Genomic DNA, 27,189 nt, shown 5'->3' with positions numbered 1-27,189 from the left:
GGCCCTAGACGAATACACCTGCAGGGCGGTGCCTCTCAGGGGTGGCTGGCACCAAGGACAGGCTGGGTGCTCCCAAGCTCCTTGGGGCAGGGCTATGGCTGGGCTTTGGCTGGGCTTGCACCTCACGCAGCTTCTCCTGCCCTGCCCTGCTTCCCTCCCCCGCCTCACCCAGGCTCCGCACCAGGGACACCACCCACATTACCACAGAAGGTGACGTGACGTGACTGTGTGTGACAGAGAAGCAGACTAGGAAAGAAAGAGAATGCGACAGGAGTAAGCAGCGAAATTATGAGCATTGTTTTCAAAGGTACCAATTACTGGTGATTACTCAGCAATGGAGTTGGATTGTTTTTTTGTTTGTTTTGTTTTGTTTGTTTCTTTGCTAATGCTTCTATCTAAAAGCCTGTTTTCTAAGTCAGGGAATGCTTATTTTTAAAAGCTAAATAATGGTGTGGATGGAATTAGGGCCACTTCACTAAAATTCAAGGGGCATGTCAGGCAGAAAATACTAAAGTTGCTATGTTCTCAAGTTGGCTTCATAATTCAACCTAATTCAATTCAGTTCTGTTTAGGTTTTGTTTTGTTTTGTTTTTGTTTTTAAGTCAAAGCCTAATCTCTGCACTGAAAATGAAATTGCTTCAATGAATTAATAATAATAAAAAATCCTTTTGAAAATTGTGTTAATGTATGTATCTTTAGGTTATTTTCTACCTGTGGAGAAAAAGTAGTTATTTAAGATGGAAGTTATGCTATATTCATATTTTTAAAGTAGCAGAGAAATCACCAATTTGGTAAGGAAATGTGTATGTATCGAAAGCAGACTCCCAGGTGAGAAAAGGTAACCCCCTGCCCTGGTAGACTCTCAGGTCTCTCTGCCGGACCAGGCCCCCTGCCCTGATAGACTCTTAGGTCAACCTCTGCCTCTGGCCCTGCTCTGAGTCAGTGAGTGGGATCTGTCTGCCTATGGCTTAGAGGAGCCTGCCCTCACATCACCTCAACCAGGGTCACCTGCCCATCCCTGCCCTTGGGCCTGAGGACAAGTCATGTCACTGTGACCTGGGCTACCCAGCCCTGCCTAAGGATGCTGAGTCCTCTAGCAGTACTCCCCTAAAGACCAGCAACCAAATGCTTTTGAAAGACATTTCTGGGTGAAGAACCACAGGAGAAACAGGATATAATGTTTTTATGTCCACAGAAATGACTGATACCATCTTCAGTTAATTTTTACACTTGTCTGCTTTCGTATTAGGGGGTTGGTTTTTCTTCCATTGTTCTGGGTCCGTCACATTCCCAAATTGAGCCCTATGGTAATGCTTTTGTTTCCTGGGGCTTCTGTAACAAATCATTACAAACTTGGTAACTTGAAACAACAGAAAACTTGTCCCTCACATTGCAGAGGCCTGAAGCCTAAAATTGGCATCTGCAAGGCCACACTAGCTCAGGCTCTAAGGGTGAGTGTGTCCCTGACCTCCAGCTTCTGGCAACTCTGGCATCTCTGAGCTGTGGCCACATGCCCCTGGTCTCTGCCTCTATCTTTAGATGGTCTTCTCTGTGTTTTTATATTTTATAAGAACACTTGCTGTTCGTTTCAGGGCTTACCTGGATAATTCAGAATGATCTCATTTCAAGACCCTTAACTTATTACATCCGTAAAGACTTTTTTTTCCATATACAGTAACATTCAAGGGGCCCTAGGTTTAGGATGTGGACATATCTTTTTGGGTACCACCATTCATGATGGTGGTATTATCAGGGAGTGTGTATGGGGAGGGCATAGGATTAAAAGAACATCAGAACCCAGAGAGAACACAAGAAATACGTGCCTGAGGCCTGTTTATAAAAATCGAAAGAAGTATTTTAAAAAATTTTAGTATTTTAAAAAAATTTAGAAGAGACAATCTTTTCCATCTTTGCCTAAGTAACCATTTCTTAGAGTTTCTGAGTCTTCTCTGCAATTTTCTTCCTAATTAATGGAGTCTTGCTTATTGAGATACTATGTCTTCAGCATCAGCATCACTAATGTCTTTCCCTCTTCTGTTTTATGGCACTCCTTGTCCCTTCCCACTGAAAACTCTAATTGTCTTTCAACTCTATCCCCTCAAATGCTTACCCTGTATGCAAATGTTTTTCAAAACTCTAGCCCAACTCCTAACTTCAGTCAACCACCTCCCTCACATTCTCCCAGCTGACCCACACTGGTCTGGTTTGTTCTTGCTTCCTGTTCCCGCAGTGCCCATCTTCCTGTCTTCCTCAGGCCTGCTGTGTGCATGCTGTATGCATCCTATTAAGTCATAATGTGAAAGGAGACACTTGTTTTAGAAGCTCCCAATATTCTCCTTATACATATTATTGTTTAATAGATATATTAAATCAAAAGACAAAATTTAAATCTAAAAATTTAAATCTCCCAAAGGAGAAAATTTAATGGCCTATTTGGAAATTAAGCAATGTAGGGAAAACAATATTAATGGCTTTAATTTCAAGTCTAGTTAGGAAATAAAGGATAAACTCACATAACTTTACAAAATTAAATAGAGGTCAATTCTATTCAACTAACATTTCCTTTGTGACTATGAAATTAAAGAAATTGTTAGAAAGTATTAGATAAACAATGGTGAACAACACAATTCCTATCCTCAAGCAATTAACCTTCTAGTAGAGAAAAGAAACATGGTAAATGGTAATAGTCATGCAAGGCAGTATGTGGAGAGAGTTATGAAAAAAGGCAGACATCATGAGCCCTGGGGATCCTCCCTCATGGCAGTTCTTTTGTGTTTGCAATATTGGCAATTGTGTACTGAGGGATTCCCCTAGAGGCCCAGCATCGCCACGTGGGCATGAGCATAGCATCATGGCTAATACAACCTCAACCTTCTAGAGTCTCTCTTCGTTCTTCTTTGATACAGCTGTGTCAATCAGAGTTTTCCAGAGAAACAGAACCAACAGGGTGTGCATATATAAAGATATTCATTTTAAGGAATTGCCTTATGTAATTCTGAAGGCTGAGGGTTCCAAGATCTGCCACTGGCAAGCTGGAGACCAAGGAGAGACAATGGTGTAGTTCCAGTCCAAGTCCCAGTTTGAAGGCAGGAGAAAACTAATGTTTCAGCCTAAAGTCAGGCAGATAGAGAGCAAATTCTCCCTTCCTCAGCCTTTTTATTCTATTCAGGCCTCCAAAAGCCTGGATGAGGCCCACAGGCATTGGGAAGGGCAATCTGCTCTCTTTAGTCTGACAACTCAAATGTTAATCTCATTCAGAAGCACCCTCATAGACACACCCAGACATAATGTTTAACCAAATATCTGGACACCCCATGACCCAGTCAAGCTGACACATGAAATTAGTCATCACAACTAGAATGGTCCTCAAGCACAGTTCCCTTTTCTGATGTGTAGTCCACACCTTCCAAAGAGACTTTAGGACCTTGTTTTTCCACCCTGAACCTTGGCCAACACTTGACAAAAATTGTCTCTACATTTGGGGGGTTTCTAATTATAGAAGGTCTGCAAAGTGAGACACAATTGGGAGCTGCCTACCTCATGCCTTTGGCCGTGTGTCTGATTTGTAAATGTAGAGCATTAGAACATTGGATTCGAATATCAGAAATTCTTCTCTTACCATTTTTCACTCTGATTTTGTGCATTTCTTTCTTTTGAGACACACAGTGTCCAAGGGGGGGGTTGGGGGGTGGGGAGTGGTAGGGGAAAACCTGGGCTTATGATCTAATTGTTCTGGGGTGGAAGGAGGCAGGCCTCAGGTGATTCCAGAATGGGCACCCTAGATCCTGTGACTCAGAGGGCAGCCCAAGGACCAGTGGCAACTGCATAATCCTGAGGTCCTTATACTTGCGGATCAACATCTGTATTTTATCAAGATCCCAAGGAAATTCCTTTGCAGATCATAGCTGAGAAGCTTCTGCTATGTGAGCTTTTCATTTGTTGACTTCATTTTGTGTTTTCACTTCCAATCCTTTGCAGGTCAGATTTTTGGTAAAAGAGAGTAAAAATGATTTCCTAGAAAATTTTTAAAATGACGTACAACATAAAACCTCAATTTTTAAATTAGTATCAGATTCAACAGACCCAAAAATACTCTGACAAATAGCTGTAACAATTTCTAAAGGCTTTTTGAATGTCTGTACCTGTCACCCTGTGAGCAGGGGCAGAGAGGAGTGAAGATCATGGACCAGCCTGGATCTGCAGACGCATTTGGATGCACAGCCCCAGCCCATGTGTGGACCTGCTGTCCTGCATGTTTGAAGTTACAGTAATGGTTTGTGGTGGGCTTGCACACAAGGGTGGAGATCTGCAGGTGCCTGTTTATTCCCACGTGTACAATGCTTCCCTTGCATAAAGTCTACCCATGATAAGGATGAGATCCTTAAACAAATAAAACACAAACAGTAGGCTGTATGACTTTATCCCCATGCACTTTATAAACATTTGATGTGGCATCCACTCCAGGATGAGAGTGGGCCCAGCGCTGGACATATTCCTCATGAATCTGAGATCTGTCCAGCTCTTCCTGAACGTAAGTCCTGAACTATTTTTTGTCCCCACTAAAGACCTAAAAAGATAGTTTTGGGGGAGTGGTGGCAGATATAACAAAGGACAGGTCCTGCCTGTCTTGTACCATAAACACCACACCTCATTCCTGGCCAAGGCATTCAGATGAATTTCTGAGCTTAGTGACAGTGCATCCTTACCGGGTCAGTAATCCTCCTGGGAGTTAGGTTCCCCAGCTGAACGCAGGTCCAGAGGATGTGATGGTTTGGTGCCTGCAGAGGTCCCCAGTCTGCCTCAATGCTGGAAATGGGGTTATGTCCTAGATGAGACCTCAGCCAGGGTGCACGGTGGTAGCTATTGATTCTTTCTCCCAGCATGCTATACAAACACAGTGAGGAGCCTATCCTGTGAATGAGGTTCTCGGTGGCTTCCATTACCCTTCCTTATAGTGAGATCCAACCTTCATTCTGTTCAAAGAAATAGAGAACGCCCAGGTGAGAGCAAGAAGCGTCAGCCACCGTCACTGCACTTGGCAGACACAAAGGCAGAGTTAAAGATCTTTGCTGTGAAGAAAACACAGATGTCAGCATCACTAGATTTTCTCTTTAGCTCAATTCTACAATAATAAAAAAAAATAGTGTCAGCATTGCTTAAAGAATAATCATTTAAAATAAGCCCCACCCACAAAGCTATTAATAGATCTCCGAATCATTTTGCAGTTCTTTGTACTGAGGAAAATAACAGTATAGTGTTCAGAAGTTATTTGGATCATGTTTTCTCCCCTACTTCAGTGTTTCTGTGTTATTTGAAAAACACTATTTTGATTAAACTCTATTTGTAGTCTATCTTAGACCCCCTGTTGAAATAAACTGAGTGTATAAAATATTAAAATGGTTCAAAAACCAAAATTATAGAAAGAAGTGTATCTAGAGAGGTGCTAATTCCTCCCCTCTGCCTTCTTCATATATTCCTATCCACCCTTTCTAGGTAAACCTCGTTAGTTCTGTTGATCCTGTGTGTGTGTGTGTGTGTGTGTGTGTGTGCGCGTGCGCGCGTGTGCATGCATTTGCAAACATAAACAAATTTTCCTCTATTTCCAATGTTTTCTTATAGAAAAAATTTCATAACAAAGTTTTGCTAGTACACTTTGATTTTTTAACTTAAATATATATTCTGAAAATGTTTCTTTTAATGCTTTTAATTCTTGCCAATCTGATAGGTAAGAAATTGTATCACAGATTAATTTAAATTTGTATTTTGTTACAAATAAAACTTATTATATAAAAGATTTAAGAGTAATTTAAGTATATATGTTTTATTAAAGGTCTGCACATGTTATTTTGGGTATCTTTTTCCATTCAGTTTTTGCCTTTTTTTCTCAATTTTTAAAAGTGCTTTTTATTTTAGGAATTTAGACTTTTATCTGTGACATATGTTGCAAATATTGTATCTCTGTTTCCCATTTTAGAAAATGGTTGAACTGAACGATATTGAAGATAAAGAAAGCATAAAAGTCCATAGGATGCAACTAACACAGTGATTAGAGAATGTATAACTGAAAAGGATGTATTAGGGAAAAGAGATGATACTTTTCCACCTAAACAAGAAGGTGAAAGATGGAAAATGAAAGAAGTGAAGGGAGAGCACGAAAATAAATATCAGAGCAGAAATCTAGGACATGGAAAACAAACATAAAATGGAGTCAGCATTACACACATTCTTTGAAAAGATTAATAATATCAGTGAAACTCCTAACAATTCAAATTTAGGGAAGCAGAAATAAAACATAAATCTCAACCAGAAATGAAAAAGAGGATGTCACTACAGACCCTAGAGACATTAAAAAGTTACAAGTGATTCCAAAGGGGGCGCCTGGGTGGCTCAGTTGGTTAAGCAACTGCCTTTGGCTCAGGTCATGATCCTGGAGTCCTGGGATCGAGTCCCACATTGGGCTCCCTGCTCAGCAGAGAGTCTGCTTCTCCCTCTGACCCTCCTCCCTCTCATGCTCTCTCTCTCTCTCTAATAAATAAAAAATTAAATTAAGTTAAAAAAATAAAAAAAAACAAAAACGCTAAAAAAAGTTACAAGTGGACACTATGGGTACATTTCATCAGCAAATTTGACAATTTAAACTAAATGTACAAGTATCTTGAAAAACAACTTATATAAGTTACACAAGAAGAAAAAGAAAGTCTGTATATATTGATGGAATTGAATCAGTTATTAAAATGCCTCTCACAAGGAGAAATACTTACCTAGATGATTTTATTGATCAATTATTCTAAACATATGTGAAGGAATGCCCGTCTTACACGAATTCTTCCAGAGCACAGATAAAGTTGGGACACTTCCCATATATAAGGCCTATTTAACATTGATACTAAAATATGTCCAGGGCATTAGAAGAAAGAAAAACTACAGACATCTCTGTAGTGAATGTAGATGCAGAAATACTATATAAAATATTAGCAAATTTAATCCAATCGCATATAAACTGTTATATATTATGACCAAATGGTGTGTATTCCAAGAATTCATAATTGACTTAACATTCAACAGCAATCTATTTAATTTAACTTTCAAATATAAATGCAACAAATTAGGTGATTATCTTAAAAAATGCACAAAATGCATTTGATGAAATACAATGTCCACAGTGACAAAAACCTCTTAACAAAGTAGAAGTCAAAGTAAACATTAAATCTGATAAAGATTATCTAATCAACCATCATACTTAATTTCTTTTTAAAAAAAGAGGTTTGCCTTAAGATTGGAAACAAGTTAAGGTTGTAGCTGCTGGAGTTACTAACCATTACATTAGGAAAGAAAATGAAATAACATACAAATTTTGGAAAGTTTGAAACAAAAGTCATTATTTGCAAAGAGCATGATTATGTATTTAGAAAATCCAATAGAATCTTCACACTAGTAGAAATGAATAAATTTGAGAACTTGTTCAAGGTCCATCTGCAAAATTCATTTTTTAATTAATGAAATTAATGAATTTTTGTTAATTAATGAAGTTACAGATTCATAGCAAAACTGAGCAGAAAGTATAGAGAACTCCCATATACCTCCATCCCCCAACATAAACAATCTCCACTACTGTGGACAGTGGTACACTTGTTACAGTTGATGAATGTACATTGGCGATTCATTGTCACCCAAAGCCCATAGTTTACATTAGGGTTCCTTTTGGGTGTTGTACATTCTATGGTTTGACAAATGTATAAGGACTTGTATCCATCATTATAGTATCATACAAAATAGTTTCACTTTCCTAAAAATCTTCTGCTTCACCAATGCATCCTGCTTCCCCCTCAACCCTGGTAACCACTGATCTTTTTACTGTCTCCATAGTTTTGCCTTATTCAGAAAATTATATAGTTGGAAACACACCGATTGACTTTGCAGATTGACTTTCTTTTTCAGTAATACATATTGAACTTGCCTATATACCTTTTCATGACTTGATAGCTCATTTCTTTTTAGTGCTAAAGAATATTTGATCGTCTGGATGTGTGACTGTTTATTTATCCATTCACCTATTGAAGAGCACCTTAGATGCTTCCAAATATTGTCAATTATGAATAAACTTTCTATAAACATCTGTGGGCAGATTTTCATGTAGACATAATTTTCAATTCATTTGGATAAATACTAAGAAGTGTGATGGCTGGATTGTATTATAAGTGTATTTTTAGTTTTGTAAGAAACTGTCAAACTGTCCATTAAAAGTATCTATACCATTTTGCATACCTACTGGTAATGAATAAAAGTTCCTTGCCAAGGGCGCCTGGGTGGCTCAGTTGGTTAAGTGACTGCCTTCGGCTCAGGTCATGATCCTGGAGTCCCGGGATCGAGTCCCGCATCGGGCTCCCTGCTCAGCAGGGAGTCTGCTTCTCCCTCTGACCCTCTTCCCTCTCGTGCTCTCTATCTCTCATTCTCTCTCTCTCAAATAAATAAAATCTTTAAAAAAAAAAAAAAGTTCCTTGCCAAAACATTTGTTATTGTCAGTGTTTTCAATCTGGGGCATTCCAATAGCCATTTAGTGTTATCTCATTGTTTTAATTTGCAATTCCCAAATTAGAATAGAAATCTTTCCTTGTTCTTGGTCTTAGTGGGAAAGCTTCAAGATCTTCACTATTAAGCATGATGTCAGCTGTGGGATTTTGTAGATGTTCTTTAAGGAGTTGAGAAAATTCTCCTCTTTTCCTAGTGTGCCAAGAATTTTTAGCATGAATGGATGTTGGATTTTGCCAAATGTTTTTTCTGCTTCTATTGATATGATCATGTGATTTTTTTTCTTCTTCAGCCTGTTGATGAGATAGGTTATATTAACTGATTTTTGAATGTTGAACCAGGTTGGCATACCTGGGATAAACCCCATTTGGGTGGTGTAAATTCTTTTTCTACATTGTTGGATTTGATTGCTAATATTTTGTTCAGTACTTTTGTATCTATGTTTATGGGAGATGTTGGTCTGTTTTCTTGTAATGCTTTTATCTGGTTTTTATATTAGGGTAATGCTAGCTCATAGAGTAAGTTAAAATATTTCCTGTTTTGATCTTCTGGAAGAGATTATAGATTAATTGGTATCATTTCTTCTTTAATTGTTTGATAGAATTTGCCAGTGAACCCATCTGGGCCTGAGGCTTTCTGTTTGGGAAGATCATTAATCATTGATTCTATTTAATGATGTAAGTATATTTAATTATTTATTATTAATTATTATTTGTTAATTATTATTAAATATATTTAATTTTATAAATATATAACAATACTATATATTATCAAATATATAGGTTTGTGTAAATGATCCATGTCTTGTTTTTTTTTAATTTTTTAAAAAGATTTTATTTATTGATTTGAGAGAGAGAGCACGAGTAGTGTGGGGGAGGGGCAGAGGGAGAAGCAGGCTCCCCACTGAGCAGGGATCTAGACTCTAGGCTCAATCCCAGGACCCCAAGATCATGATCTTAGCTGAAGGCAGACACTTAACTGACTGAGCCACCCAAGTGTTCCTGATCTATGTCTTTTTTTTTTTAGTTCAAAAAGTACTTTATTGCTAAAAAATGCTAACCACATCGAGCTTTTAGTGAATTGTAATCCTTTTGCTTATGGAGGGTTTTGTGTCAATGCTGATGGCTGCTTGACTGATGAGGGTGGTGGTTGCTGAACATTAGGGTGGTTGTGGCGATTTCTTAAAATAAGACAGCAGTGAAGTTTGCCACATTGAACAATTTCGTGAACAGTTTCTCTGTAGCATGTGATGCTGTTTGATAACATTATACCACAATAGAACTTCTCTCAAAATGGGAGTCAATTCTCTCAAACCCTTTGATTGCTTTATCAACTGAATTTATGTAGTATTCTAAATCCTTTGTTGTCATTTCAGCAGTTTTCACAGCATGTTCACCAGGAGTAGATTCCATTTCAGGAAAGTACTTTCTTTGCTCATCCATAAGGAGCAACTTTTCATTCATTAAAATTTTATCATGTTGCAACAGTTCAGTCACATCCTCAGGCTCCACTTCTAATTCTAATTCTCTTGATATTTCTACCACATCTGCACTTATTTCCCCCACTGAAGATTTGAACTCGTCACAGTCATCCATGAGTGTTAGAATCAACTTCTTCCAAACTCCTGTTCGTGTTGATAGTTTGACCTCTTCCCATTATGTTCTTTTTTATTTTCAGTTATCTCTTTTTTAAAATTTTTTATTGTTATGTTAATCACCATATATTACATCATTAGTTTTTGATGTAGTGTTCCATGAGTCATTGTTTGTGCATAACACCCGGTGCTCCATGCAGAATGTGCCCTCTTTAATACCCATCACTAGGCTAAACCATCCCCCCACCTCCTCCCCTCCAGAACCCTCAGTTTGTTTTTCAGAGTCCATCATCTCTCATGGTTCATCTCCCCCTCTGACTTACTCCCCTTCATTCTTCCCCTCCTGCTATCTTCTTCTTTTTCTTTTTTCTTATCATATGTTGCATTATTTGTTTCAGAAGTACAGATCTGTGATTCAGCAGTCTTGCACAATTCACAGCACTCACCATAGCACATACCCTCCCCAATGTCTATCACCCAGCCACCCCATCCCTCCCACCCCCCACCACTCCAGCAACCCTCAGTTTGTTTCCTGAGATTAAGAAATCCTCATATCAGCGAGGTCATATGATACATGTCTTTCTCTGATTGACTTATTTCACTCAGCATAACACCCTCCAGTTCCATCCCCGTCATTGCAAATGGCAAGATCTCATTCGTTTTGATGGCTGCAAAATATTCCATTCTGTATATATACCACTTCTTCTTTATCCATTCATCTGTCGATGGACATCTTGGCTCTTTCCAAGTTTGGCTATTGTGCACATTGCTGCTATAAACATTGGGGTGCACGTACCCCTTCGGATCCCTACATTTGTATCTTTGTGGTAAATACCCAGGAGTGCAATTGCTGGATCGTATGGTAGCTCTATTTTCAACTGTTTGAGGAACATCCATACTGTTTTCCAGAGGGGTTGCACCAGCTTACATTCCCACGAACAATGTAAGAGGGTTCCCCTTTCTCCACATCCCTGCCAACATCTGTCGTTTCCTGACTTGTTAATTTTAGCCATTCTGACTGCTATGAGGTGGTATCTCATTGAGGTTTTGATTTGGATTTCCCTGATGCCGAGCGATGTTGAGCACTTTTTCATGCGTCTGTTGGCCATTTGGATGTCTTCTTTGGAAATATGTCTGTTTATGTCTTCTGCCCATTTCTTGATTGGATCATTTGTTCTTTGGGTGTTGAGTTTGATAAGTTCTTTATAGATCTTGGATACTAGCCCTTCATCTGATAGGTCATTTGCAAATATTTTCTCCCATTCTGTCAGTTGTCTTTTGGTTTTGTGGACTGTTTCCTTTTCTGTGCAAAAGCTTTTTATCTTGATGAAATCCCAATAGTTCATTTTTGCCCTTGCTTCCCTTGCCTTTGGCGATGTTTCTAAGAAGAAGTTGCTGCGGCTGAGGTCGAAGAGGTAGCTACCTGTGTTCTCCTTTAGGATTTTGATGGAATCCTGTCTCACGTTTAGGTCTTTCAACCATTTGGAGTCTATTTTTGTGTGTGGTGTAAGGAAATGGTCCAATTTCATTCTTCTGCATGTGGCTTTCCAATTATCCCAACACCATTTGTTGAAGAGACTGTCTTTTTGCCATTGGACATTCTTTCCTGCTTTGTCAGAGATGAGTTGACCATAGAGTTGAGGGTCCATTTCTGGGCTCTCGATTCTGTTGCATTGATCTATGTGTCTGTTTTTGTGCCAGTACCATACTGTCTTGATGATGACAGCTTTGTAATAGAGCTGGAAGTCCGGAATTGTGATGCCGCCAGCTTTGCTTTTCTTTTTCAATAGTCCTCTGGCTATTCGGGGTCTCTTCTGGTTCCATACAAATTTTAGGATTATTTGTTCCATTTCCTTGAAAAAGGTGGATGGTATTGTGATGGGGATTGCATTGAATGTGTAGATTGCTCTAGGTAGCACTGACATCTTCACAATGTTTGTTCTTCCAATCCATGAGCATGGAACGTTTTTCCATTTCTTTGTGTCTTCTTCAATTTCTTTCATGAGTATTTTATAGTTTTCTGAGTACAGATCCTTTGCCTCTTTGGTTAAATTTATTCCTAGGTATCTTATGGTTTTGGGGGCAATTGTAAATGGGATCAATTCCTTGATTTGCCTCTCTTCTGTCTTGTTGTTGGTGTATAGGAATGCCACTGATTTCTGTGCATTGATTTTATAGCCTGCTCCTTACTCAATTCCTGTATGAGTTCTAGCAGTTTTGGGGTGGAGTCTTTTGGGTTTTCCACATACAGTATCATATCATCTGCAAAGAGTGAGAGTTTGACTTCCTCTTTGCCCATTCGGATGCCTTTGATTTCTTTTTGTTGTCTGATTGCTGTGGCTAGGACTTCTAATACTATGTTGAATAGCAGTGGTGAGAATGGACATCCCTGCCGCATTCCTGACCTTATTGGTCATATCATTGAGAATGATATTCACTGTAGGTTTTTCATAGATGGCTTTTATGATATTGAGGTATGTACCCTCTATCCCTATACTCTGAAGAGTTTTGATCAAGAAAGGATGCTGTACTTTGTCAAATGCTTTTTCTGCATCTATTGAGAGGATCATATGATTCTTGTTCTTTCTTTTGTTAATGTGTTGTATCACGTTGATTGATTTGTGGATGTTGAACCAGCCTTGCAGCCCAGGGATAAATGCCACTTGGTTGTGGTGAATAATCCTTTTAATGTACTGTTGGATCCTATTGGCTAGTATTTTGGTGAGAATTTTTGCATCCATGTTCATCAAGGATATTGGTCTCTAATTCTCCTTTTTGATGGGGTCTTTGTCTGGCTTTGGGATCAAGGTAATGCTGGCCTCATAAAATGAGTTTGGAAGTTTTCCTTCCATTTCTATTTTTTGGAACAGTTTCAGGAGAATAGGTATTAATTCTTCTTGAAATGTCTGATAGAATTCCCCTGGGAAGCCATCTGGCCCTGGGCTTTTGTTTCTTGGGAGATTTTGGATGACTACTTCAATTTCCTTAGTGGCTATAGGTCTGTTCAGGTTTTCTATTTCTTCCTGGTTCAATTTTGGTAGTTGAGACATCTCTAGGAATGGACCCATTTCTTCCAGGTTATCTGATTTGCTGGCATAGAGTTGCTCATAATATGTTCTTATAATTGTTTGTACTTCTTTGGTGTTGGTTGTGATCTCTCCTCTTTCATTCATGATTTTGTTGATTTGGGTCATTTCTCTTTTCTTTTTGATAAGTCTGGCCAGGGGTTTATCAATCTTGTTAATTCTTTCAAAGAACCAAGTCCTAGTTTCTTTGATCTGTTCTACTGTTCTTTTGGTTTCTATTTCATTGATTTCTGCTCTGATCTTTATTATTTCTCTTCTCCTGCTGGGTTTAGGCTTTCTTTGCTCTTCTTTCTCCAGCTCCTTTAAGGTGTAGGGTCAGGTTGTGTATTTGAGACCTTTCTTGTTTCTTGAGAACGGCTTGTATATACTTTCCTCTCAGGACTGCCTTTGCTGTATCCCAAAGATTTTGAACAGTTGTGTTTTCATTTTCATTGGTTTCCATGAATTTTTTAATTCTTCTTTAATTTCCTGGTTGACCCATTCATTCTTTAGTAGGATGCTCTTTAGCCTCCATGTATTTGAGTTCTTTCCGACTTTCCTCTTGTGATTGAGTTCTAGTTTCAAAGCACTGTGGTCTGAAAATATGCAGGGAATGATCCCAATCTTTTGGTACCAGTTGAGTCCTGATTTGTGACCTAGGATGTGATCAGTTCTGGAGAATGTTCCATGGGCATTAGAGAAGAATGTGTATTCTGTTGCTTTGGGATGGAATATTCTGAATATTTCTGTGAAGTCCATTTGGTCCAGTGTTTCATTTAAAGTCTTTATTTCCTTGTTGATTTTTGCTTAGATGATCTGTCCATTTCAGTGAGGGGGTGTTAAAGTCCCCCACTATTATTGTATTGTTGTCAATGTGTTTCTTTGCTTTTGTTATTAATTGGCTTATATAATTGGCTGCTCCCATGTTAGGGGCATAGATATTTACAATTGTTAGATCTTCTTGGTGGATAGACCCTTTAAAGGATATAGTGTCCTTCTTCATCTCTTATTACAGTCTTTGTTTTAAACTCTAATTTGTCTGATATAAGGATTGCCACCCCAGCTTTCTTTTGGTGTCCATTAGCATGGTAAATGGTTTTCCACCCCCTCACTTTCAATCTGGGGGTGTCTTTGGGTGTAAAATGAGTCTCTTGCAGACAGCATATTGATGGGTCTTGTTTTTGAATCCAATCTGATAGCCTATGTCTTTTGATTAGGGCATTTACATTCAGGGTAACTATTGAAAAGTATGAATTTAGTGCCATTTTATTGCCTGTAAGGTGAATGTTACTGTATATTGTCCGTGTTCCTTTCTGATCTATGCTGCTTTTAGGCTCTCTCTTTGCTTAGAGGAACCCTTTCAATATTTCTTGGAGGGCTGGTTTCGTGTTTGCAAATTCCTTTAGTTTTTGTTTGTCCTGGAAGCTTTTGATCTCTCCTTCTATTTTCAATGACAGCCTAGCTGGATATAGTATTCTTGGCTGCATATTTTTCTCATTTGGTGCTCTGAAGATATCTTGCCAGTCCTTTCTGGCCTGCCAGGTCTCTGTGGATAGGTCTGTTGCCAATCTAATGTTTCTACCATTGTAGGTTACATATCTCTTCTCCCGAGCTGCTTTCAGGATTTTCTCTTTGTCTCTGAGACTGAGTGAGTTTTACTATTAGATGTCGGGGTGTTGACCTATTTTTATTGATTTTGAGAGGGGTTCTCTGTGCCTCCTGGATTTTGATGCCTGTTTCCTTCCTCACATTAGGGAAGTTCTCTGCTATTATTTGCTCCAATATACCTTCTGCCCCTCTCTCTCTTTCTTCTTCTTCTGGGATCCCAATTATTCTAATGTTGTTTCATCTTATTGTATCACTTATCTCTCGAATTCTGCCCTCGTGATCCTGTAGTTGGTTATCTCTCTTTTTCCCAGCCTCTTTATTTTCCATCATTTGGTCTTCTATATTGCTGATTCTCTCTTCTGCCTCATTTATCCCAGCAGTTAGTGCCCCCATTTTTTATTGCACCTCATTAATAGCCTTTTTGATTTCAACTTGGTTAGATTTTAGTTCTTTTATTTCTCCAGAAAGCATTTCTCTAATAACTTCCACGCTTTTTTCAAGCCCAGCTAGTATCTTTAAAGTCATGATTCTGAACTCTAGGTCCAACATCATACTAATGTCCATATTCAGTAGGTCCCTGGCTGATGGTACTACCTCTTGTTCTTTTTGCTGAGGTGATTTTTTTCGTCTTGTCATTTTGTCCAGAGGAGAATAGATGAATGAGAGAACAAAATGCTAACAGGTTAACAACGTCCCCAGCAAATATACTGTATACAAATCAGAAAAGACCTGAAAGCAGGGGAAAAGACAGGGAAGGAAAGAAAAAAGAAAGAGAAAAAAAAGAGAGAGAAAAACAAAAACAGAACAATACATAAAAAGCAGAATATGATCAAATATGGTCAGGCTAGTGCATAGATCAGTGCCACACACTAGATTTTGGGCGTATTTTGGTCTGTTAGAAAAAAGTGCCTCCTAAAATTTTAAAGGAAGAAAGACATATATGTACAAAATAAGGGTTGATACAATGAAGGGATGGAAGATGACTGTAAAGATGAAAATTATAAAAGATTTTATAAAAGGAATTGATAAGTTGTTTGAAAAAAGAAAGAAGATTAAAAAAAAGAAAAAAGGGAGAGAATGTGATCAGGCAGGTGACTAGAACAAAGCCATACACTAGTGATTTAGGGTATATTTTGATCTGTTAGAAGAAACTGTATCTCTAAATTTTAAATGAGAACAACTTATATATATATGCCAAAAATAAGGGTAACTACTATGAAGGGATAAAATATGACTCTAAAAATGAAAAATAAAAAATGTTTTTTTTTTAAAAAGGGATTTATAAGATGTTGGTTGAAAAAGGGAAAAAGAAAAATTAAAAAAAAAAGTTAAAAAATTAACTTTGATGAACTAATGAATCATGGTAAAAAAAGCCATGAATTCTATGTGCATTATTCCCCTAGCGCTGGAGTTCTCCCATTCTCCTTGATCGGTAAACTTGGTCTTGGCTTGCTGGCTGTTCGTGCTGATCTTCTGGGAGAGGGTCCTGTTGCCGTGGTTTCCAAATGTCTTTGCCGGAGGCGGAATTGCCCCGCCCTTGTCGGTCCGGACTAAGCAAGCTGTTCAGGTTTGCTCTCAGGAGCTTTTGTTCTCTGCAAGCTCTCGGTACAGCTTTGGAGGACCAGGGCGAAAATGGTGGCCTCCCAATCTCCGCCCGGAGGAGCTGAGAACTCGGGGCCCCGCTCCTCAGTGCGCCCCCAGAGAAAAGCAGTCACTCCCGTGTCCCCGGTCTCCGGCCACACTCCGTGCTCACCCGGCCTGTGACCGAGCGTTTCTATCTCTGGCCCCCGACCCCGTGTGGAGTCTCCAAACCCAGCAGATCCCTGCGGTGCGCTCCTGCGCTGCTCCTCCCAGGGGAGGAAGGGGAGTCTCCCCGGCTCTGCCGCTTGTTGGGTCCCTGCTGGAGGAGTAGTGGCCTGACTTCCAGTACGTGGTCGCTTCTCTTTTCAGAGAGTTGTTGCTACTCTCCTCTTCGATCTCCTGTTGAGTTCGTAGGTGTTCAGAATGTTTTGATCCCTATTCAACTGAATTCCTGAGACCAGAGGAAATCTAGGTCTCCTACTCCTCCGCCATCTTGCTCCGCCTCCCCTGATCTATGTCTTTTCGTATGAGTTTTGACAGATTGTGTTTTTCAAGGAATTGTGCTACTGCTTCTGGGTTATGAAATCTGCAGACATAGAATTGTTTGTAATATTCCTTTATTATTTTTTTTAGTATCCATGGAATCTGCAGTGATGACCTTTCATTTCTAATATTAGTAACTTCTGTCTTCTCTCTTATTTTCTTAGTCAGACTGACTAGAAGCTTATTGATTTTGTTGGTTTTCCCAAATAACTGTTTTTAGTTTTGTTTTTGTTTATTTTCTCTGTTGATTTCTTGTTTTCAATTTATTGATTTCTGCTCTAATTTGTATTATTTTTCCCTGCTTACTTTGGATTTTATTTGCTCATATTTTCCTCATTTACTCAAGTGGAAGGTTAGATGATTGATTTCAGATCTTTTTTCTTCTCTAATGTCTGCATTAGGTGCTATAATTTCCCCCTAAGCACTTTTCTGCTGCATCTCACACATTTTGTTTTGTTTTCATTTTCATTTAGGTCAAAATGTATAATAATTTCTCTTGAGATTTCTTTCTTGACTCGTGTTATTTAGAAATGTTTTTCAAAATTCCTTTTTTATGTACCAGCAAAATAAAATAGAAAATTAAAGTTATTGATCAAAGATATATATTTTATAGGGTATAATTTTCTTTTATTCTGTAGAAGTTCAAGAGATGCATGATTAAGTGGTAGGGTTTTGTACATTGTGGATGGTCAGTGGGATTCATTAAGAGCTAGTGGGACTTCGATATCTTTAAACCACAATGTGTAGAGAACTACTTTCTTTCTGTGCATGCTTTGCACTGTGAAAATATATGATGTGTCACTTTGTCTTGACAGATGAGAATGCCTTTTTAAATATTTTTCCATTATGATGAACATAAGACAATTAACTACTGACCTACCAGGGAATCTTAAGATGTTTTGTAAGGTCTAATATATTTATCCAGATGTTATAATTAGGCTTTTAAAAATTGGTGCCTCATCTACAAGAACCAGAAGAGTATCATAAAATATCTGAATGGGATATGAAACCATGTATTTACATCACTAAAAAGAGCTGTAAAAATAGCTGTGATTATATACAGTAATTATAAGACAAGGTGGAAAAGATTAAGGAAAACCTTCCTTTCTCTGCTGAAAACTTTATTTTTTAGAGATTGTGTTTATTTATTTGAGAGAGAGAGAGAGAGAGAGCAGAGCAGGAGGGAGGGGCAGAGAGAGAAGCAGACTCTCCGCTGAGCAGGGAGCCCGATGCAGGGCTCTATCATGACCTGAGCCGAAGGCAGACGCTTAACCACCTGAGCCACCCAGGTGCCCCTCTCTGCTGAAAATTTTAATCCAGTTTCCATTTTATCCTCCCGCATCTCAGCCACAGGTGTCCCGGGCATTCCCTCTTCCCTGCTCCACCAGTGTGGCTGCAGGCCCTCACCTCTCCTCCTTCCCAGAGGACCCAGCCAGGACTCAGCCCTAGCCTTCCTCGTCTACCTGGGAATGTAACCCTACTTCTTGGTTCTGTAACTTGGAGGATCGCACCCAACCCATGTTGCTTACCATGACCAGAAGCAAAAGTCCTTAAATTTCACACATTTCTTGGACATTTATATATATGAACTGTAGGTAAAATAGGACTCCCAACTGCAGATCCAGGTCAATGATCAGGTTATGTTCTGATCATTCCTAAAATCTGTAATTTCACGTGAGCTTCTTGGCCTTTGGACAGCACAGAAGAGCTTGTTCTGTTGGGTTTTGGGAAGGAGGTGAGACTCCCTGCCAAGGGAGGAGGGTGTCAGCCTGTGATGCGGAGAAAGCACCACCGTGCTTTGGGGTGAGGACAGTGCTGGCACGCAGTCACAGGCAGGCAGGCGGCTAGCCCACCAAGAAAGGGCGAGGACGTGGTGTGTGGAGCAGGCTTCACAAAGTTCACCACGAGATGTGGAGCACACTTCACCAGGGCAGCTTGGGCCGTGTTGAAGGAAAGATTGCAAGATGGGGGTCTGTGGGAGGTGAGAAAGGCCAAGCACAAATTTTGCCCTCATCGTGATTTACCATTGTGTCCATGATGCAGCCTATCCTGTTTTTCTGCTCTTTTCTTCCCTGGAAGCTGAGGGTGTCATAAACGCAGCTGATGGAGAGCTCTTCGTGGACACATATCAGTGCAGAGTCTGTGAGCTCCTCCAGCTCAGCACCTGCGTCTTCTGCAGGGGGAGGCCAGGAACTGGGGCAGGGGGAGGCCGGGAACTGGGGCAGGGGGAGGCTGGGAACTGGGGCCTGTTGCTGAGTCACTGTAGTGCCAGGGCATGAGGACCCACACCGGGCTCTGCTGTTCACTGGAGCACTCAGAACTTCCCTTTGAGTTAAAGGGAAAAAAAGACAGAAAACCTCATGTACATTATCAAACTCGATGGGATGTGGATGCTGCCTGGTTATGAGTCTTCAAAGGCTACTTTCAATGTTTTTATAGGTATTTTTTTAAGAATATACCTGAATAGTTCCCAGAAAGGTTGTTACATGATGGAGGCCTGTGTTTCTCCAGCCAGTAAGAAATGTGCCTTGGCCTTGTACTGAAAGATGAAAATTCAGAGCTTCCAGGGATGCCTGGGTGGCTCAGTCAGTGAAGTGTCTGCCTTTGTCTCAGGTCATGATCTCGGGGTCCTGGGATGAGTCCCCCATGGGCCTCCCTGCTGAGCAGGGAGTCAGCTTCTCCATGCCCTTCCTGTGCTCCTGCTCTCTCTCTCTCTCAAATAAACAAATAAAATCTTTAAAAAAGAAAAAGGAAGAAAGAAAATTCAGAGCTTCTAAGTTAAAGAAATCCTTGGCTGTTTGAATTTTGACTTGAGAGACAATTTTGTTCTCTCCTCCCAAATGTCAGGTGTACTGGCTCATCCATGTCTATACCGCATCAATAATGATCAACAATGGATGAGCCAACAGACACAGGAAGTTTTACTTTTAAAGTTGGGACAGGGAGGGACTTAGAGCTTTCCTGTTTGCATCTCTTGAAAGACACTGGGGCAGTGTGGCCACACTGCCAGGGCGGGCCTTGCTGTGCTCACTGCTCTGCACTCCACCTGGAGACTCTTGAGTCACAGATAAGGCCCTTGTGACCAACGCTCAGGTCCAGGTGCCTCCCTGCAGAGTTTTGGGATTCCAGCTAAAAGTCTTGCTGGCAGAATGTGGTCATTCTTGAGCATAGGTATCTAGGAAGTGCTGAAATGATTTTTAAAAATAAAGTTTTCAGGGGCATCTGGGTGGCTCAGTCAGTTAAGCATCCAACTCTTGATCTCAGCTCAGGTCTTGATCTCAGGCCCGGTGCTGGGACCCACACTGGGTGTGTAGCCTACTTACTGCTACTTACTACTACTACTGCTACTACTACTACTACTGCTACTACTACTACTGCTACTACTGCTACTACTGTTACTACTACTACTGCTACTACTGCTACTACTGTTACTGCTACTACTGCTACTACTACTACTGCTACTACTGTTACTACTACTACTGCTACTACTGTTACTGCTACTACTGTTACTACTACTACTGCTACTACTGCTACTACTACTACTACTACTACTGCTACTACTGTTACTGCTACTACTGCTACTACTACTGCTACTACTGCTACTACTGCTACTACTACTACTGCTACTACTACTACTGCTACTACTGCTACTACTGCTACTACTACTACTGCTACTACTACTACTGCTACTACTACTACTGCTACTACTACTGCTACTACTGCTACTACTGCTACTACTACTGCTACTACTGCTACTACTGCTACTGCTACTACTACTGCTACTACTGCTACTGCTACTACTGCTACTACTGCTACTACTACTGCTACTACTGTTACTACTACTACTGCTACTACTGCTACTACTGTTACTACTGTTACTACTACTACTGCTACTACTGCTACTACTGTTACTACTACTACTGCTACTACTGCTACTACTGCTACTACTGTTACTACTACTACTGCTACTACTGCTACTACTGCTACTACTGCTACTACTGTTACTGCTACTACTGCTACTACTGTTACTGCTACTACTGCTACTACTACTGCTACTACTGCTACTACTGTTACTACTACTGCTGCTACTACTACTACTACTGCTACTACTACTACTGCTACTACTGCTACTACTGTTACTACTACTACTGCTACTACTGCTACTACTGTTACTACTACTACTACTACTACTGCTACTACTGCTACTACTGTTACTACTACTACTGCTACTACTGCTACTACTGCTACTACTGTTACTACTACTACTGCTACTACTGCTACTACTGTTACTGCTACTACTACTACTACTACTACTGCTACTACTGCTACTACTGTTACTACTACTACTGCTACTACTGCTACTACTACTACTACTACTACTAATAGAGTTAAGAAAATAAATCAATAAAGTTTTCATTGGATTGTGGGAACCTTAAGTCTCTTGTAGCTGTTGGATGTGAGAGGTGCTATCTACTATGCTGTTGACATTACAACATAGCAGATGATGAAAGGGAAATAGGGTTGTGTTGGCTCTTTGGGAATTGCAACCGCAGAGCTTCACCTTGGCTTTGCTGGAGACATTTAGGAAAGCTAACCTTGTGAGCTGGAGGGACCTCTTGTCAGCTCAGTCACTTGGGAGTTGACTTTTGGAGAGACACATATAACAAGACACGTATGTTCATTTTTTCGTCCTAAATCAGGGTTCTGACAATTAAAAGTGTCCTGTGGCTAAAAAGCTACACAAATATCTGGCAGAAGTCTAGTCTGGTTTGTTCAGAAAAATACGCATGCAATTTCTAGAGGATTTTGAATTGGATCACATATTTAGATCCAATGGGCAGAGTGAGCCTGAACAGGACAAGAAGTAGATTAAGGCTGATACTGACTTTGTGTTTGAATTACAATTATAGATCAGTTTTTAGGTGAAGATTGAATTTAGGGAATTATTCTTGCAACATTTTCTCACAAGAGAGGCTACTTAAAGCATAAAAACAGTTATAAAGTAGGTGTAAGAAACTATGTTAAAGTGAGCAATATCCTTATGTACTGATCCATGCTGGGCTGAGAACAGAGCGGTCATTCAACTAAAACCTCAGTGAAAAAGAAAACTGTCGCTAATCGTTGTAAATAGTAGGAGATACTTTCATGAATCTTTGCCACTCCACATTGAATCTGTTAGGGTAGAATCTGCTGAACAATATCTCCATTGTTGACATCCACCCAAATAAACTAGCAGGGTAAACTCTTGGGGGTTATACACGTTCATGTTTCTGTTTGTTCAACCTTTACCTTCTCCTGTGGGTGAGCTGGGTATAGATGACATACCAACAGATGCACAAGCAACATAAATCTATTTGCTAACGGCATGTCGTTTTTCAGAACTCCATTCAATAAAATATTTTTTTTAAAGATTTTATTTATGTATTTGAGAGAGAGCGAGCGAGCGCAAGAGAGAACACAAGCAGGGGGAGCAGCAGAGGGAGAGGGAGAAACAGGCTCCCCACTGAGCAGGGAGCTGAATGCGGCTGGAACCCTGGGGCTCTGGGATCATGACCTGAGCCGAAGGCAGATGCTTCACCAACTGAATCACCCAGACGCCCCTCCACTGAATAAAATATTAAATAATTAAAATTTGCCCAGACTTGTCCGCATATAGACACGGAGGTGGATATATTTCATTCACTTTCCTAGAGAACTCAAAGCTAACAAATGGACGTGATATACACAAGCCTGACACAGCTTTGGAACTACATGTGCAAATTCGGCCAATTTAGGAAATTACTAATGTATATTTCTGATGTGACAACTGATGTGATGTATTCAGCCTTTCTTTTATTTCTGCTATGAGGCTTTTGTTTCAAATCTATAACGGTGAGCACCGCAGCCATGAGCCTCTAGCTCAGAAGAAATCCTGACTCATGGCTGGGCCAATTCTGCTTCCTCTCTCAGCGTGTAGATTTGGAAAAGCAATGTTCTCTCAGTGAAATCAACTCCACCAATATCTTCATGTGCATGGGAATGAGGGAACATGTCACATGTACTCAGGTTGCACCAGCCTGGAGTTGGGATTGCTAATATAATTCCTTACTAGTATATTTCAGACTTCCACTTACAGTGATTTGGTGGGAAAAAATCCATTTACAGGGAAGCACCTAGAACCCGAATAAATTAAAGCACATATGTACATTACTGCACATATAGATTTCCAATAATGATAGATTCCCAGGAACCAAAACATTTTGGAAAAGATTGATTGATTTGAGAGAGAAAAAGAGCATGCACATGTGAGCAGAGCGAGGGCAGAGGGAGAGAGAAAGAATCTCGAGCAGACTCCCCACTAAGCATGGAGCCTGATGCGGGTCTGGATCCCAGGACCCTGAGTCAAGTCAGACACTTAACTGATTAAGCTTCCCAGGTACCCCAGGAACCCAAACATTTTTGAGAGTGACATCAGCAAGATGATGAACTAGGAATGCCAGGCCCTCCTTCCTCCATTTAAAAAACATAAAAACAAACAAAAACCCCCAAAGAAATAAGTGGAGACTTGCCAAAATACTTAAGGGAGTTCTGGAAAACAGCCAAAGGTTTACAGCAATGAAGTAAACACCTGATCAAGAAAAGGCCACACTCAAAACAGGAGAAACGTCATGACAGTTTACTGGATGGTTCTACAAGCTCATCCTGCCCTGAAGGAACTGGGGGCCCTGTCCCGAGTTCCTCCTTCTAGAGGCTTCCTGGGGCTTCCTGCCAGCCGGTCTCTGTTCTGTCTGACCTGGACATCAAAGGGAGAAGCAAGAGCCCCAGGCCACGGATGGGTGTGGCACCTGCATTTTCGCCCTCACCTCCTTCCCGTGAAGCCCTGTGGACTGCCCCACCCTCAGCCTCCGACACTGCAGAAGTGTGTCTGCAACTAGCAGCTGGGAAGCCGAACAGCAGCCTGGGATTTGAGAACACCAGATAGGACGCTGGAGAAACAGTCTCCTTTGAACAGCACATCCTCTGCCTTGAATTGTCGAAATCTCCCCTAGTGCATCAACTTTAACCAAACATGCATATCAGTGTCATGAGCAATGTGCTGATAGAATTAATACTTTCCCCTATGCTCATGGATGATGTCTGCATGGCTTTCAGGGGTTTCTGAAGGAGAAATTCAATTAGTGTGTTGTGGGAGGTGCATTGGCACATTTCATGGACTCCCATTCTGGCTTTGGAGCTAATTAGCTGCATCATTCAGGGAAGGTAATCGCCAGTGGGAGCTCCGTCCTTCAGCATAAATGGAATCACAATTCACGGCAGGATAGTTACCAAGCACTAAGGAGATCGTGCTTTCTAAGTGTCCATTGAATGGCTAAGTATTATAGTAACAATAAAAATAAATGAAAATATTAAAAATATGACAATATTACGACTACAGACTGAACATGCAATATTTTCAGGTTGTTGCTAATTTCAAACCAACATCATAATATATTTACCATTTCAAGTTAAAATCAAAGTGTTTAAACAGAATTTGATTTACATAACAGGGATTTAAATGGGACAAGGTATAAAATTCAATTCAAACTAAAACCATTGAGGTCTCAAAGTTCAGTTAATAAGGCAGCTTAATTTCTTTGCTAGAAGCATTGCTGCACATTTCATTCATTTCAATTGTTTCCTTTTTCATAGAATGAAATTAGAATAATTGCATTCTTTATGATAATCCAGCTGCTTAGCAATTATCTTATATTATTGCTGCAGATCTTCATGCTGATGGTGAGCAAGTTTCTAATGTAAGCTAACTATACAATAAAGTGCACACATGTGCATGCATATGCAGACACACAAGCCCTACATACGTGAGCATGCACACGTGTGGACACATATGCTTACGCGCCTGCATGGATTTTCATGCATAGCAAACACACATGCATGTACGTGGGTGTGTTTGTATACAAATAGATGGTTGTATGTCTTATATGATTCTAATCTTTTAAATCTGGGTGGTACCCCTCAGTTGTCTTCACATCTTGAAGGTTTATGTAAGCAGAGGACAGCCCAAAACCCCAACCACATGGCATGGGTTCTCCAGGTTAAAGAACTGCAGGTCATGCCACAAGTTGATATCTTAACCTTGACTGCTAAACTCTTTGCTTTTTATGCTCCGTTCAAGGAAAGTCTATGGATGTTTGCCAGAACGTTAGGGGCCACTTCATGGCTCATGCTCAGGTCCCACCCTCACAATGGAGCCCACAGGGGGAGCACTGGTCAAGGGCACTGCTGTCCCAGGGTACTCCACAGGGGCCAGCAAAGATAAAGCAGCTTAGTGGGGCCTGGCTGGCTCAGTTGGTAGAGCATGTGACTCATGATCTCAGGGTTGTGAGTTCAAGCCCCATGTTGGGGTAGAAAAAAAGATAAAGCAGCTTAAATAACCCCGAAGGGGTGTCAGAAGGAAGGGGTCTCTACAGATTCCTGTGTGAAAGCATACAGGGGTTTGTCGGTCATTTCTTCTGACTGACAAGGCTGAATATTGCCAGACTTTCCCAGTATGTGATGAGAGCAAACTTGGTTTTCAGATGAAGACCCTGGAGGGTGAGGGACCAGCTTCTTACTTCTTCCTTTATGTAGCTGCTGAATATTCAACAGCACGTTCAACCCTTTGCCTGACCTTCTCCTGCTGGGAGTAGGGTCTCAGGGAGTCTGTGCCCTGGGCACTGAGATAGTGGCTGTGGTAAACATCAAGTACGTGTGCTTTTACACACAGAGGCTTTGATTTTCCTGTGATAGGCTCCAGAATGTGTGCTGCTCAGGGCGTCTGAATGAAACAAATTTGCAAAAGGGCTACAATCCACAGTAACAGATCTGCAAAAATCTGCTTTCTTCTCATATTCTGAGAGTGCTAGATGTTACCACTGCAAAACTTCTACAAACTGGGAAGGGACAAGTTGCCTCTCATTGGGGTGCACTTTCCTGACTTTCTCATTTTCTATGGCTTGCTTGTTTGTACCCTTTGCCATGTTTTTCTCAGGTTGTTGGTTCGTTCTTATCCATTATAAGATCTATTTTTATTGGGGATGTTTTCCATTGTTTAGTGTGAGCTCTGAGTGCTTTCTCCAGCCCCAGGATGTTTATCAGGGTTTCCTCTCATTGTTGTTGTTTGGTAAAGAACGCCCTGAAGTATAGCGTAATACACGAGATGTGTAAAGCTGCAGGGGGGTACCTGGGGGGATGATTTCTGAGGAGCACACCTGATCCCAGCATGGCAGCCGACCCCTCACGGCAACATGTTCTCGCTTTGAAAACATGGGCCACTTTGTTGAAGTTTTTATAGCCGTAACAGATTTTGTACTGCTTTGCATCTGGTTTCTTTGAGACGGTGTCTCCTGTGCCAGATTCATCTGGACTTTGGGCTGGGGCACGCTGTCCGCTGTCCTGGTGCCTCTTCCTCGGCATCTCCTTCAGGTAAACACATGGCAGAGACGGGGAGCGTGAGGGTGGAGACAAATGGGTGCGTGACCATGTCTGCCCCCTGCTTTCTCTCTGCCCACCACCCTCGCAGCTCCGAATCTGACTCACTGCAGTTCCTCCTTCTCAGGACACACCCTGGCCAGCACCAGATGGGCACCGGCAGCACCAGCACACTCAGGCCTGGGCAGTGACCCTCGCCCAGAAGGCTCTGCACTGGCGAGTTCTTTGCTAAGTGCCCCTAGTGACTCAGTTGCGGACTGAATTCCAGGTGATGAGGGAACAGAAGGCTGGCTGACCCTGCAACCTCCCCCCACCCCCCCACTCCTGGGTGGGACATGTGTGACCTTCCAGGAAGGTCAACTATCTTAATATTACTGCCTTGCTAGAGGGGAAAACAAACTTAACTTGACAATGGCAAGGCCTGTGAGTCTTCTTTAGCATATGAAAGTTCTTTCGGAAACCTCCCTTTTTCCTTACCTCCCCCAACCCCATAATTTGTAATCAGCTGCCCCTCACAACCCTGGGGCAGCAGCTCTTTCTGCCCACGGGCCCTGTCCCCGGGCTTTAATAAACCACCATTTTGCACCAAAGACGTCTCAAGAATTCCTTCTTCGTCATCGGCTCCGGACTCCACCCCACTGACCCTCACCGATACTCCAAAACCCCGTCACAGGAAAATGCACAGGCTTGTGCTCCCTCAGCCCTCTGTCAGGCTCTCCTCCCACGGCCTTGAGAGCACCTGCCCTCCCACCTTCCAGGCACCATGCCAGCATTTCGTGCTCCAGATGGCTATTCATAAGACGGAGAGCCACCTGCCCTGAG

General features: G+C 41.0%; 1 long non-coding RNA gene and 1 other non-coding gene across 2 annotated transcripts; both read left to right on the top strand.

Annotated features, from left to right (window-relative positions):
* Positions 1-240: 240 nt before the first annotated feature.
* On the top strand, positions 241-26,912 carry LOC113919277. Its single transcript, XR_003518929.2, has 3 exons — positions 241-307; positions 9,131-9,206; positions 26,495-26,912. It is a non-coding gene; the product is annotated as an uncharacterized LOC113919277 (long non-coding RNA).
* TRNAM-CAU lies at positions 25,231-25,304 on the top strand. Its single transcript has one exon. It is a non-coding gene; the product is annotated as a tRNA-Met (tRNA).
* Positions 26,913-27,189: the final 277 nt, after the last annotated feature.

Source organism: Zalophus californianus, chromosome 3, assembly GCF_009762305.2.
Source record: "Zalophus californianus isolate mZalCal1 chromosome 3, mZalCal1.pri.v2, whole genome shotgun sequence".
NCBI classification, from domain to species: domain Eukaryota; kingdom Metazoa; phylum Chordata; class Mammalia; order Carnivora; family Otariidae; genus Zalophus; species Zalophus californianus.
The sequence above is the reverse complement of the archived record's forward strand: the minus strand, read 5'-3'. Positions and strand labels throughout refer to the sequence as shown.